The sequence below is a fragment of the Spea bombifrons genome, chromosome 1, assembly GCF_027358695.1.
Source record: "Spea bombifrons isolate aSpeBom1 chromosome 1, aSpeBom1.2.pri, whole genome shotgun sequence".
Lineage (NCBI taxonomy): Eukaryota > Metazoa > Chordata > Amphibia > Anura > Pelobatidae > Spea > Spea bombifrons.
This window is the reverse complement of record NC_071087.1, coordinates 78,670,923-78,678,815: the sequence shown is the minus strand read 5'-3', so window position 1 is coordinate 78,678,815 and position 7,893 is coordinate 78,670,923.

The following is a 7,893-nucleotide window of genomic DNA, read 5'->3' as shown; positions in this document are numbered from 1 at the left end:
CTTTTCCGAGGCTTGCATATATTTTTTTTAATGTTTATTTCTAACCCCTTTTACTGAATCGAGGATGGGAAATACTGTGCAATATGAAATGGCCCCCCTTGAGGCAGACGCTGTTGCCCTTGGAGAAAAATCACCCTTACGCATGGAGTAGTCTGTACCCTGTGCCGTCCTGCCCTATTTTATTCCTCTTTTTTTAAAGTGCATTGATTCCGGCCCGTGAGTCGTTTTGAAAGCAGCGGGGTTAAGGAAAAGGGTGCAGTGTGTGTATATACGCATCATATAACTGACTCGCTATGATAAGATATGACAGCGCATTTAACCCTCCCCTTCTAAACTTTGCACTGCCTGGCTGTGAAAAACCAAGGGTATTACGCAATCTTGACCTACACCAGTTTTTATTTACCACCAGCTTTTATATGTCATTATTTATAGAAATCACTTTACACTTTAATGGGGCAATCACCCAAAGATTAAAGCCCCAATAGGAAAAAAGGGAGTTTATTTTCATTTTGTTCCAGTCCTTTATCTGCAGACCTAGTGGCTGCCATTGTTGTCAGTTGTGATATTTGGGGTACATTGGCCAGAGATAGCAGTGGGTTGTATTCACTAAAGGGAGAGCTGTAGTTTCAACTCTCCACCTGTGCTATTCATCAACAAGGAATAACAGGTAGCAGGTTTCTTCTGTAGCAAAAGCAGAGCTGGCCCTATACAATTCACTGGGTGGGGAAATCTGGAAAGAGTCTCACTGATTTAACTATACGTCTTACAGGAGCAGCCAAGCACTTTCTACAGTCGACACGCTCTGTGGTTGGAACTTCATACTGCGTAATTAGGAGTAATTAGGAGTTGACATTATGCCTCTCCTGCAAAGTCACCCTTTGGTAAATAGATCCTAGAGCTAGAAATACATACACGACATATACGTTGTGCTGCCGTTGTGGTCTGCTCTGTGCACAGCAATAGCAGATTTCCCAATTTTAGCAGTTTTTTGCAATGTCCTCTGATCAGTGCCTTGCACACTCTACTTGCACACATCTGTGTGCTCCAACGCTGGATGCTGCATGTTTTATTAAAATGTATTTTCTATGTATTCCCTCATCTAAACTGTATCTCAGGTATTTTAGCTTTTCGGACATGTGGGGACGCGCATCAGATTTTTCTGGAACCCATTTCAAGCCCTGCTAAATATAAAAGGGATTAAGAGGAAGTGCTGCCCCCGTTGTATCAGGTATACCCAGTTTGTACCAAATGAGATCTCTTCTCAGTGCCTGTGATCTCTTTTGAAAGATTTATTTTGCTGTAAGTTATTATGACACGCGTGCGTGCTACTGATCCTGCGTACCCTCCCGCAAGCATCATCTACAATATTTATGAGTCTGTGATATAATTATATATAAATAATGAATATATGTATACAGTTTTATTTAGAATATGTGCCTTCAACCAATTCCTACTTTTTCTACTTGTAAATTTGGAGCCTATCGAAGTAAAATTTTCAATCTAAATGGCGGTATTTGTTTGATACTGTTGTTTGTATGTTTGGTAGCCTGCTGACATCACACGGCTTATACGTCCACTAAAAATCTTTATGCTGCTTTATACAGAAGGCACACTCCGTTTTTGTGCATGCTTAAGCAGTTAAGTTCACGCAAATTGTTGTGTTACATGAAATGGTAACACCCTTCCCATACATACATCTTGTTAGCCATGTTGCTTATAGCTCTGTTGTACTGCGCGCTCATAGACTTCGAATTGTGTAGAATACAGCTCTGAAACGTTGTTGGTTCGCCTGCTCTGGAGGCCTGCCGTAAAAGCTCCCTGCTAGGTTCAGCAAGAACTGTAGACTGTATAGAATGATGATGCTTAAAAATTACACCACTCGATGATGCTTAATAATTACAGTTCAGCTATTCAATCTTTATTTTGAAGGTGATGGTAACTTCTCAAAGACTTCCAGCAGGTATACTAACATGTCAGCTGTAGTAGCCGGAAAGTTGGTCTTTACACTCTCACTTCTTGATTTTTCAAGAAGTACACCTAATGGAAATTAATGGGAAAGTCTAATGCCCCTGATACCCCTCTAGGATGAATGTGTATTAAAGTACTAATACTTGTATGCATTTTTAAATTCTGCCTCTGTTATCCAAAGATTCTTGCTGCTCATTTGTGGCAAAAAAGCCCCCTACCCATAAGCTCTAAAGGAACCATACAGTTAGCATGTATTTAAGTGTATATGATGGTGGGGGGTGTCCTTTATTATGTTTTATTTATATAGCCCAACAATTCACGCAGGGCTTCATACAATACATTCAGTATATTCAAGGGGTATGACAAGACTAGAATTGACAGGCTAAGACAAACTCATACATTAGGTGGAGAGAGCTTACACTCTTTAGGGAATGGGGGGGGGATATAAAGAGACTAAAGTGTTTATCAAAACAAATAGGTTTGTATCTACAAAAGCATCAGAGTAGTAATTGTGATTTTTGGGTAGGGGAAACGGGAGGTTCTACTTACCGAGAGCTTCTTTTCCCTGCCAATCCCTGGTGACACTACGGATAGGCTCCTCCTCCTCCGTACCTGAGATAGGGCAGGACTCAAAACTTTAAAAGCCCCTCCCCTCCTACTATCCACAGTGAATAACAAAGACCACACAGGAAAATAAATATGATGCAACAAAAATTTTATTGAAAAGGAAGGGAGGGAACAAATGTGTCACCAGGGACTGACAGGGAAAAGAAGCTCTCGGTAAGTAGAACTTCCTGTTTCCCTGCCATCCCAGGTGACACTACGGATAGATATACCAAAGAAGAAGGGTGGGCAAACTCAAGAAGAAGAAACAGCCTCAAGGACCCTATGTCTGAAAAGCAAGCCTTCCTGTGCCATCTATAGAGTCGGTAATGTTGGACAAAAGTATGGAGAGTCCCCCAAATAGCCATCTTGCAGATCTGTTCAGGAGAAATGTGACATCACTCAGCCCAGGAAGTGGAGACTGCTCTAGTAGAGTGGGCACGGATCCCAGCAGGTGAAGGCTGTCCGGCTGCAGAATATGCCAAGCTGATGGCTGCAACAATCCACTTAGCAATGGAGCTCTTGGAAATGCTGAGACCCCTGTTGGAGCCTGAAGAGGCCACAAATAAGCGAGAGGACTTACGCAGGGCCAGAGTTTGTTCCAAATATGGGTGAGGCATCTCTTCAGGTCTAGAGTATTTAGAGCTTCTTCATCTGCTGAACGGGGAGAGGGGGGGTAGGCAACACAATCTCCTGGTTCTTGTGGAAGGCTGCTGACTGTACCTTGGGCACAAATTTCAGAGGCAGAGAGCACAAATTTATCCAGGAAGAAACGGCTCCTTCATAGATAGAGCCTTAAGTTCACTAATACATCTAACGGAAGTAATGGCCACCAAAAAGTATGTCTTCAGAGACAACAAATATAGAGAAACAGACTGAAGAGGCTCAAAAGGCGGCAACGTGAGTCTACGAAGGATGAGATTAAGGTATCAGGGAACCATCTTGGTGACAGGATGAGGACGCATACAGATGATGGCCTTGGAAAACCATCTGACAATTGGCAGTGAGATGAGATTGAAGCCCATTAAGGGACGAATGGCAGAAATCTGTACCTTGATAGTAGATGGCTGAAGCCCACTGTCAAATCAATCTTGTAAAAAGTCCAGAATAGATCCTGGGGAGCAGGATGAAGGAAAAATTCCCACACCAACTGCGAAAACTTCTTCCATATCTTAATATATCTGAGGGAGGTAACCTTCTTTCTACTACAAAGTAGTGTCTCAGCTACTGGAATGGAAAAACCCTGGGCCCTTAGTATCTCACGTTCAACCTCCAGGGCATCAGCTGGAAGATTGCAGGATTTGGGTGAAGAAACGGACCCTCACGAAGAAGTCCGCATATCAAATGCTTCTCGGCCAGTCTGGAGCTATCAAGATAACAGAGGCGCGGTTGTTCTTGATCTTCTCCAGAACCTTGGAGATCAGAGAAAACGTAGGCGAGACGGAAATTCCAAATCTGGGCAAAGGCATCTACTGCCAAAGGATGATCGTGAGGATTGCCTCTGGATGCCATCAGATCGATTTTGGGTAAACCCCACTGCCGGACGATGAATCTGAAAGCCGCTGGGTGCAGAGCCCACTCGCTGCTCAGAGCAGGAGTTCTCTTCAGAAAGTCTGCGTATTCAATGTCCCTTTTGAGGTGGACTGCGGACAGGGTCATCCAATGGACTCTGCTCAAAAGGAAAACCTGAGAGATATATGTAGAAGACGGGGCTTCTTGTACCTCCTTGCTTGTTGATATGTGTTACTACTGCCTGGATGTTGGAGCGTAGCAGAATGTTCTTGCCAGCTAGCAGCTGTTCCCAGTGATGCAGGACTCTTTCCACTGCAAGCAACTCCAGGCAGTTGGAAGGAAGGAGTTGCACAGCTGGAGACCAAAGACCTTGAGCAAACCAGTCTTGATATGTGGCTCCCCCTCCTCTGATGCTTGCGTAGGTGGTGAGAAGCTCCTTGGCGGATAAGGACCATCTTCTCCCTGCGACTAGGGTGTTCCGTTGGAGCCACCACGTGAGGGATGCTCTGAGGTGAGGAGAGAGACAGATGAGTCTGGCCAGAGCCAACGGGTTCCCCTCTAGATGATGGATACATCTCTGAAGAATCCTCATGTGGACCAGGGCCCAAGGAACTGTGTGCCTCGTGGAGACCATCTTGCCCAGCAGGGACATTCACGTCCTTAAGGAGCTTCTGTGCGCTGAGAGAACCCTGCGTACCAGCTAACAAATCTCATTGATCCTGCCAGGTGGAAGAAAAGCTTTCCCGGAGCAAGAATCCAGACGTAGGCCCAGGAACACAAGTTCTTGAGAGGCAATGGTGCTGGACTTGTCCCAATTCAGAATTCAGCTCTTGTAATGTGTCGACCACTCTGGAAAGGTGAGACTGGAGAACCGGAGCCGAACGGGCATGGATAAGTCATTCGTCCAGGTAAGGAATAATTGAAATTCCGTGACGTCTGAAATAGGCCACCACGACTGCCAGGAGTTTCGTGAAGACTCTGGGGGCTGCCGACAGACCAAACGGAAGGGCTTGAAATTGGAAGTGCTGGATACTTGAACCCCCGAGGGACAACAATGCGCAGGAATTGCTGATGAGACAGATGGATGGGAACATGAAGATAAGCATTCTTGAGGTCTATAGAGACCATGAAGTTGTGAAGGCATAAGGTGTCTAGAGCAGATCTCAAGGTTTCTATCTTGAACTGGAGGTGACCGTTCAGGAAGCGTAACTCTATAATCACACAAAATCCCCCCCGGCCTCTTGGGAACCAGGAAGACCGGAGAATAAACCACTCGACCTAGCTCCAGCTGAGGGACAGGAAGCAGGACCCTCAGGTCTGAAAATTGTTGAATGGAAGACAACAGGACCGCCTGCCTTGCCCGGTCTTGAGGAAGGTGGGAAATCAAAAAATGTTCCGAAGGCCTGATCAGAAACTAAAGCTGATAACCCTGAGATACGATGGTTCTTACCCAGGGTTCTCGAGTGACGGAGAACCAATTGTCTCTGAAAAATCGGAGACTCCCTCCCACCGGAATGGAGGAGGCGTCATGCTGAGCTTTCTGGGTCCTGCGACCCTTTGGGGAAGGAAAATCTGTCAATTCTTCCCCTCTCCCGAGGAAGTCTGCCCCGGAAGCCTTGATCCCTTGATGAGCAAGCAAATCTGGAACCATAGCCTCTGGATTGGCCCAGGATGTAAGGCCGAAAGGACTGCCGTCTCTAGGAAGCAGGTCTCCGCTGTGGCATCCAATGTTTATCCCCTGTAGTCTTTTCTAAAAGGGACTCCAGCTCTTCACCAAATAGAGTCTTATCCTTAAAGGGGGTATTAAGAAGTCTATTCTTTGAGGCAATATCCACAGCCCAGGCTTTCAGCCATAAGGCCTGTCTAGCTGCGACGGAAAGCGCAGAAGCCCTGGCTGTCATTCTGATGGTCTTAATAGAAGCATCACAGAGAAACTCCACGGCCAGTTTAACAGCAGCGACATTCTTGAGGATAGCCTCTCTAGAGGTCTTGGCAACAATATCCTCCTCAATCGGCTCTAGATACTGAGGCAAATGCGATTCCTGGCTTGAAAACAGCAGCAGAGGCTTCAAAAGACTTTAACGGCTGCTTCAGCTTTCTTCTCCATGAGGTCAAAAAAACGTGAGCCCTCTTCAAGCGGCAAAATTGTTTTGCTGGAGATCCTCGTAACTGCGGTATCCACCAGAGGGGTAGCACAAAACTGGGCAAAGGGAAATAAATGTTTCACTCGCCTAGAAAGGTTAACCTTTTTTTTTTTACCATTCCTGCTTAATAATTTCAGACAGCGCAGGCTGAACAGTAAAGGAGGCTGAATACTTGGAGAAACTGGCAAAGAAGGGGTCTCTTCTAAATACATTGCAGACCTCACCGCGGAGATAAGAGCCTAAATTTCTTCCCGGATCTATCCTTCCTCAGAACAACACTCCTCCACGTCAGGATAAACTAAGTCTGAGTCCGATAACAGTGGCTGACACCCCAGGAGAGAGGGATCTTGCACCGCCAGAAGGTGGGGGTAGGAGGGAACAGGGACAGCCTGATGTAAGGCAGAGAAGGTAGGCTGTATCTCCTCTTTAAGCCTGACCAAAAACTATCTTCCTCCAATTGCCTCAGAATCCGCAACCGATTTCAGGTAAGCACAGCAAAGCTTCTTCCTGGAATCCTGCAATGCTTTGTGACACCCAGAGCACTGCGCATATTTGGTCTTCATCAAAACCTTTTTAGGCTCAGAATTATCAGGACCCGACATAACCACTTCAGATGCAACAGCACCCAAGCAAATACAAACAGCAATGAGCAGGAACAGAAACATCCAAGTACCGACAGCCTACAATCAGGCTGTAAGCCGCAACAGCAGCAGATTCGGCGCCAACATTTTCAAATCTGGCTGAAAACGAGGCTTGAAAAGTGCGTAATGCCCCTAACCGGGACCCAATAAAACGCCATGTGGGACGACAACGGGATCCCGAACAGTGGCGTCAAAGCCGCCCTGCAGCAAACAAGCCGACCACGACTTCCGCGAGGAGGAGCAGAAGCCGAAAAGACCCCCCCGTCGGCAAGGTAAGTGTTAGCTGGGTGGCGTGGCCATCCGGCTACGGTTCAAAGGCATCCCCCAGCAAGGGGGCTTAGCTCAGGGAAACCGGCTCAACCTAAAGCCGAGGGAAAAAATAAATGGGAGACGAGTCCTCCCTACCTGATGTAGGGCAGGAAAGAAACTGGGGATAGTAGGAGGGGCTTTTAAAGTTTTGAGTCCTGCCCTATCTCAGGTACAGAGAAGGAGTCTATCCTGAGTGTCACCTGGGATGGCAGGGAAAACTTTTTATGCAGAACTACGCCCTAGAGCTACACGTTTGTACAACATCACCTTCAGGGTTAAAGCAGCAAAATAAAATTTATAGCCCTACATTTTGATAGTTAGTGGCAGTTTTTAAATCATTAATATAACTTAGACTGCCAAATAGTTGAAATTGAGAATAGCAACCCAGCCACATTCCTATGCCACTGAAGCAGTCGGTTCACAAAGGATAAAATAACAAAGAGGTGTTATTGTTAAATAACAGCCCCTGAACAGGAACCTAAGTAGGTGTTGTAATTCATTTGATCATTTGTAAATTCCATTAAATATTTAAACTTTGCGAACTGAACAGCACAATGTAGGACTTACGGATTAGCCCCATAGATTTACACAAACTGTAGCTCTAGAAGTTTGTATTCTGTCCACTAAAATAGTAGTGATTGTCTTGAAAGCATGTCACAGCTCAAGTACAATTGTGATCTTCACTAGACATCTGTGGGAAGTTAACGTTCATACAA